Source organism: Primulina tabacum, chromosome 8 (genome assembly GCF_025594145.1).
Source record: "Primulina tabacum isolate GXHZ01 chromosome 8, ASM2559414v2, whole genome shotgun sequence".
In the NCBI taxonomy this organism is placed as follows: Eukaryota; Viridiplantae; Streptophyta; class Magnoliopsida; order Lamiales; family Gesneriaceae; genus Primulina; species Primulina tabacum.
This window is the reverse complement of record NC_134557.1, coordinates 40,369,973-40,377,887: the sequence shown is the minus strand read 5'-3', so window position 1 is coordinate 40,377,887 and position 7,915 is coordinate 40,369,973. Positions and strand designations below refer to the sequence as shown.

The following is a 7,915-nucleotide window of genomic DNA, read 5'->3' as shown; positions in this document are numbered from 1 at the left end:
GCGCACTGCTGTAGTAATAAACTTCGGTTTGGTTTGGTTCGATTTTAATAAACTTCAGTTTCGAATGCCTAATCCTAAACCAAACTATTATAATTCGGTCCAGTTTGGTTTTTTTATATTACGGTTTGGTTATTATGGTCGGTTATTACGGTTTGTGTAAATGGGTATCCCTCATTTTTTTTAATGATTAAAAAAAACTTCATATATGTGTTTCAATATTTTAAGAAGAAAACAACAAAGAAGTTAAGAACTTTGATATTTGATATGGTGGCTGGAGAGAGATTGGAGTGGAAGGTGAAAAGTTAGAAGAAAGTCAAGGCGGTAAAATAGTAAACCTAATGAGATTACTTATATTAATTATTTTATTATTTATATAATCCACTATCAAATTTCGCTTAATTTAGATATTTTATTCGTAAATAATTTATAAAAATTCTTTCTGTCTCTAAAAACCAACTATGTGAAATTTTCATACAAAAAATTCCTAGCCTTAATTTTTTTTTTTTTTTTCAAAAGTTACTTTTGATTCTTGTGTTAAAGATTTATTTGATTATTGTCGAGTAACAATAATTGGTCTTATATGTTAATTCGACCTAATATACAGCTTAAAATTTTAAGTTACATCACTAGTAGTACCGTTCGATATAATTCCATTTTAAAGCTTGCATTACAATAACATGAAAGCCTTCATCAACTTCTTAGAGGAAATAAAGCCTCTTTCTTACTAAAGAAACATACATATGTACTCCTATTTCCGATAACTATTCTCCATCTGAATTTGTCCGTTAGCCTCGTCTTTCTTCTGATTTAATGCCCTCCTCGTCGTCCTCCACCGGAAGAAAGTCCCGAACAAAGACTCCATTTCCTCCAGTGTTTTCCCTCGAGTCTCGGGGAGTAAGGTGTAAAAGAACACCCATGCCAAGCATGCGATCCCCGCATACAAAAAGAATGCCCCTCCAATAGTCACAGCGTGGCTCAAGGATAAAAATGTCATTGAAATCACACCACTGGTGACCCGATTCACTGCAACCCCCATACTGCACCCTTGGGCCCTCAACTTTAAAGGGAAAATCTCCGAGCTGTAAACCCATGTGATTGGGCCCATCCCGATCGAGAAAAGGGCCACATAAGCTAAAACCGAGCCTATACACAAAGCTATGGCCCAAATCATTCTATGGTCCGAGTTCGAAATAATAGTCAGCCCAGTGGCGAGGCCCACCAGGCTCAAAATCATTCCCGCCACACTAGATAGAAGCAACGGTCGACGCCCTATCTTGTCCAACATAAACGTTGCCACCAAGATGAACATCGTTTTGGTGAATCCGACGGCCATCGTCGCGAGTAGCTTATCCGTATCTTTCTTTATCCCCGCCTTCTCGAATATATCTGGGCTGTAAAGCACAACGGAGTCGATCCCGCTCGCCTGCTGGAAAAAGTGTATCCCCACGCCGCACATCAGGATGTGGCGCACGGCGGGCGTGGGGTGGAGGAGGAGCTCGCGCCAGACACCTTCTCCATGGTGCTTTTTGGGGACTGAAACGATGTCGTCGTTGCAGTTCTCAGGTATTCCAGCTGCTTGTTTGATGTCATCTAGTCTTAATTTGGATTCTTCCGGCGAATCGGAGGTTTTGTCGAGCACTCGTTTAGCGTCACTGAGTCGGCCTTGCATTACGAGCCAACGCGGCGACTCGGGCATGGCGAGGACGGCTGCGGCAATGAATACAGAGGGGATCGCGCCGACTCCAAGCATGAATCGCCACCCTATGTTCGTTGGGAGCTTTGAGAATCCATAATTAGAGACGTAGCCAAGAAGTATACCTGTGAAACATGAAATATGTCATCATTTAATTTAAATCTACTTTAAGCAAGCATACTAATATAAAAACTCATGCATTTCATATCTGAGAAAATATAAAATTAATTGAAAAAATAATTCTATAAAATTATCATGAAGAAATATACATATTGGATTGAGTTAATTATAACTAAAATGTGTGTTTTCAAGTGAAAAACGACGATTAGATCGATACATTATTGTAACGATTTAGAGGACGTTTAATTAAATTTATTACAAACAACTTCTAAGCTGGTTCAAGAGCTAAGAGCTTATAAGCTGTTATGACTTATTTTAAAATAAGTTGTTCAAGTATTTAAATAAATTTATTTTAAACAAATTAAATATGTTTTGTTTGGTATTATAAGCTATTTTTATTGTCAAAATTACAAAAATAAATAAAAATTTGTATAGTATTTATTTAAAATAGTTTTAGAATTTTAACATAAACGTTAAACCTATATTCAAAAAATAAAATTATTTCATATTTTAGTTTAGAAAATTGATATTCTTTCAAAAAAAATTAAAATAACATTTAATGAGTAGAGGACATGGCGGAGATTTATAAATATATATAAGCTTATTTGGCCGCTCATAACTTGTTTGACCAAATTAATATCAAACAAGAAGCAGATCTCTTGTGAGACGGTCTCACTAATCTTTATCTGTGAGACGAGTCAACACTACTGATATTTACAATAAAAAATAATACTCTTAGCATATAAAATAATATTTTTTCATGGATGACCCAAATAAAATATATGTCTAACAAAATACAATCCGTGAGACCGTCTTGCACAAGTTTTTGTCATCAAAACAAAGTTAAAGAGTTTAGAAAACATTTTGTAGAGCTTAGAAGTTCAACTAACATCTCTTAGAAAATAAATGGACGTTTTCGACAACCCTATCATATGACTTTTATTTAAATTATTTTACTACAAAATAATTTAAAAATAATTTTATTATATTTCCATTATTTAATTTGTATTATCAAATCGTGAACAACTTTATTTGACGTAACGCCAAGTTGTGTAAGTTTCAGCACGAAAACATAATATTTTGTTAAGTCACGATCAGTGTATGGGTACAAAAAAGGGGAACCATTCATTTAAACAAGTTGTGGGCACACATTTTGTAACCAATCAATAAAATTCAAATATTAAAAAATAATTATTGTTTTTTATAATATATATATATATATATATATGACACATAAAAAAATAAAAATAAAAATAAAATAAAAGGGTAATATATGGTCTAAAGAAAGAGTTTGAGAGACAAACAAAAGTGATGTCTATTTAATTTAATATTGTAGTTTTTTTATTTTAGATTAATCTATTTCTGTTACTCTAGATGTAAAATTTATCTCATTTAATAAAATAATTAGAGTAAATTCTTGTGAGACGGTCTTACGAATCTTTATCTGTGAGATGGATCAGCCCTACCGATATTCACAATAAAAAATATTACTCTTAGCATAAAAAATAATAATTTTTCATCCAAATAAGATATCTGTTTCACAAAATACGACCCGTGTGACCGTCTAACACAAGTTTTTGTCAAATAATTATATTTAAATTCAGACTTTGAATAATTTGATTCTTTATTATATGCACGCAGGTACACACAATCTTTATTATATTATATTTTAAAAATTATTCCTATTATTTCTGACAGCAAAGCTCAAAATTTTCCACACCTACCAATTATATATGTCCTTCACGTCTCTTGGACGAGCTCTCACTTATTTGTTTTTTCACGGGCACTACAATTATTTGGCTTCTTCCTAAAAAAAGAAAAAAATTATTTTGCCCCCCTCTATTTTTAATTAAATGCCAACATTTTTTCTGTTTATAAATATAAATTTTAAATAAATTGTGTCTCCTATTTTAATTCATCGTTGAAAACTAAAACAAAATGGATAGTAATAGTTGTTCAATGAATAAGGATCAACTATATTTTATTGACAACGTAGAGTGTATCTAATTAGTCTGGCTATTGTACTCATGAGTTTAAGAATGTTTTTGTCTATCTGTGCAGTGTTGTTCTTATCTGGTATATATCAGTCAGTCTTAAAATTTTCTAGTTGCCGGTTCTATGCAGAAGAAAAAGTATTACCTACTATATTCTTTTACGATCCACAGTAGTCAACTAGACCAAGTGCCATAACATCAACAAAACTTTCTAGTTGGTCATATGTTTAAGTGCTACTCTCAATATTCAAAAAAATAGAGAACAAAAACCACGTATAACACAAGAGTGAAGCCCAGAAAACTAAGACGGAAGGTAGAAAATTATAGCATACCAAAATTGATGAACACTTCCGGGAAAGAAGTGAGGAAGCCCCGGGAGGATGCCGGCGCCACCTCCGCCGTGTACACCGGTGCAATCATCAGGGCGTAGCCGACACCTATGCCAGCCACAAACCGACCCACCATGAGGAAGGCGTAGTTGGTGGCAAATCCCATGAGCAGGGCGCCGGCGAAGAATATTGCTCCGGCGAATATTATGGTGTAGCGTCGGCCGATCCAGTCGGAAGTTCGGCCTGCTGCGGCAGAGCCAAGGAGAGAGTACAGGTTCAGAATCCCCATTATCACTTCTTTTTGCACGTCGGTCATGGGAATGGTCTTCCGGATGTAGAGTATGGCTCCACTCATCACTCCTATATCTGAAATTATATATATACATATATATTAATATATACACATCAAAAGATGAATCTATTTTTTTGACCAAAAAGTTCAGAAAAAACAATTAAAAATGTATATATATTTATTATCATGTTGGATCCATATCACGTTTTAATTATACCTATGCCTTTTGCTTCGAAATCGAGATTTTCGGGTAGCAATCTACCAAAATTTCCCGCAAAAACTTTAATTTTAAGGTAAGATTTTTTATATATAATATCAGTAATATATTCCCAAAACTTGGGTTGTAAAAATGAGAGAGACAAGAATCATATGTACCATATCCAAGTAAGATGGAGGTCATGGAGGCTAAGAAAGAGCACTGCCAAAGCATACTTGTTTCTCTTCGGTTTCGCTGGTGGGTCAAAAGCCGGGATGGGTTGAACATGGCCGGAGGAGACACCATGTTTACCGTCGGCCATCATGATGGTGGCGACGGCGGCGGTTGTTTGGAGTGGGAGAACGAGTTACTTGAATAGAACTAGTTAGTTAAAATGTACGCATGGAGTTGAATGAACGTGGGTATAAATAGAAGAATGAGGTTGCCTTGGGATAAAATCAATATTTTGACCCAGATCGAATCGGTCTATTTTAAAATATTATATTACAAATTGAAATATTGTTATATCATAAAAATAATAATATATTTTAAATTTTAAATATATATTGAAAAAATCAAATAAATTATAATATTACTAAAATAATATTTTTAACAAAATTCAAAATCTAAATAATCATATATATATATATATATATATTTTTTTTAAAAAAAAAAAAATTGTGAACTTCTCTAACCGGTTTTAACCGATTCAATACCGATCTGATCGGTTCTTGACCACAAAACATGTAAAACGATTTTTGGACGATGTTCGGACCGGATCCATAATCGATTCTCGATCGAATCAGTCTGGCCCGATTCTGAAAACACTGGATAAAATCACCGGAATTATAGTATACTAAAGATGAAATAACTACTACCTGAACTACGTTGATGACAAATAAATAAAATAACTAAACTTATATAAAAATATTTATACATAATCCATAAAATATATTAAAAATTGAATTACGAGCTAGGACACGTGCTTGTTTGTATTTGTTTGAAAGGTGACTACGACAAGAACGTTTCGATTAATAATACGTAAGGTAGCATCAAAGTATATATCGTTATTTATTTATTGTTCACAATTATTGGAAAATTTTGGACTTGTGAATGAAAATTGTGACTTGAACTAAAAAGACAGATAAACGGACTAATACATAAATTAAGAGTAGATCACTTGTTAGACGGTCTCACGAATCTTTATCTGTGAGACGGGTCAACCATATCGATATTCACAATAAAAATTAGTACTCTTAACGTAAAAAATAATATTTTTTAATGGATGACCAAACTAAGAGATTCGTCTCACAAAATACGACTCGTGAGACCATCTCACACAAATTTTTGCCTTGTTCGATTTGAAATTAAAGGAGACCATTCACCATTTACCTCCTCATGATCATCGTTTTAATTGTGTGTTTAAGTGATGATCATCAATACATGGCAGCGGAGTAGTGAGCTTTAAGTGTCTTTGAATGTTAGTTAATTGAGGTGTTGATGTCTCACTTTCAAATCTATAAATAACGAGTCTATTTCCACAATCTAAGCGTTTGATTTTCTAAGCAATCGACTTATATCCTCTCAAAATTTGTTATATTGTTTCTCTGCTTTTATTCTTCTTGTTCAAAGTGATGAAATTTATGTATGTTTTTAGTTCGCTTGAAGAAACAATTTGTGTTTAATTGTTATTGATTTTGAACCGTTGTATCATATGAAATGAATACTAGTTCATTTTCAAAGCACTTCGAGTGAGATGACAAATATGTTTTAAAGAAATTGTGAGTTTCGCAGGTCTCGGCAGTGATAATTTATTTTGCTTCGAGTTTATGTTTTTTTTTTTTTTGACTAAAGTGTTGGTTCATGTCGCTCGACTGATAATTGGAAATAACTAAATTTCCGCCTTTGTTGTATAGTGAATCAGGTAAGATGTTTCAGAGACTCTTGACTAGAAATACAAAAGTGTCGTAGATATCACATATCTTTATCCGTAAGAAAAGATATGTGAGCTCGGTCAACCTTACCTATATTTATAATAATAAATAATATTTTTGACAAAAAAAAATATTCATAGATGACCCAAATAAAATATCTGTATCACAAATAGGGGTGTTCATCGATCTGTTCGATTCGATTTTCGGTTTTGTAAATATATAATCCGATTTCCGAACCATTTTTCTTCGGTTCGGTTCGATTTTCTACCAAAACGGTTCGGTTATTTCGGTTATTTCGGTTTTGATATAATTATTTAAATTAATAGTATAACTATATTGTAAAATATAATATATTAACTTTCTCTTAGTAAAATATTTATACATAAGGTCTAAATTAATTAAACAAACAACAATCAACTAAAAATTGTTCAAAATAGTTTTTCATTCACTAAATATCATATTAAAATATATAATATAAATACAAATATAAAAATTATTAATTTAATGAAATTTTTGACATATATAATCCGAAACCGAACCAAATAAACTTCGGTTTTAACATTTATATCCGAATTACAAAATTCGGATTCGGTTCGGTTTGATGTTCGGTTTTTTCGATTTTATCCGAAGTTTGAACACCCCTAATCACAAAATTAACTAGTGAAATCGTCTCACAAAATTTTTTGTGACAAAAATGAGGTATAGGTTCCAAAAAATTTCTAGTAGAGATTTTTTCGGGATTCAGATATGATCGTTCATACAAATCCTATAGAGCTCTTTTCAACTTAAATTAATTATATATATTTTTCATTTAATTACTATTTTTTTAAAATGTTACATTAATTAAAATTTTAAAACTTAATAACAGTAGAGTGATCTGGGACGGTAATAACGAACTTTATCCTAATTATATCCCATTTCTCATTTCCAAAAATATGGGAAATATATAAAATCTTAATAGGTCTTTTGTGAGACGATCTTATGAATTTTTATCCGTGAGACTAATTAATTATATCCATATATATAATAATAAATCATATTTTTGACATATAAAATAATATTTTTAAATGATTGACACAAAATTGACTCATAAAACAGTCTCACATAGTTTTTTTGCATTAAAATCTAAGCTCTAATTCAGTCAATATAATGCTCAATTTTCAACATCCAAATTCACATTTTGGTATGATTAGATTAAATAATCATGACCGCATGTGCACTTACTACGTACGTGTACAGATATGAGATTTCAAATTTGTTTTGGTATGACTATATTAAATAATAATAATTTTTTAAGAAATATATAATTTATTTAAATAAATGAAACGATGTGGAATATACCGTCGTAATGTGTGCA

At 31.9% G+C, this 7,915-nt stretch overlaps 1 long non-coding RNA gene and 1 pseudogene across 1 annotated transcript; both read right to left on the bottom strand.

Moving 5' to 3' along the window:
- Window positions 1-629: 629 nt before the first annotated feature.
- Window positions 630-5,028, bottom strand: LOC142554156 (polyol transporter 5-like; annotated as a pseudogene).
- LOC142554158 (uncharacterized) lies at window positions 2,224-4,098 on the bottom strand. The gene is made up of 2 exons (XR_012822138.1): window positions 3,385-4,098; window positions 2,224-3,200 (listed from the first exon to the last, which is right to left on the bottom strand). It is a non-coding gene; the product is annotated as an uncharacterized LOC142554158 (long non-coding RNA).
- Window positions 5,029-7,915: the final 2,887 nt, after the last annotated feature.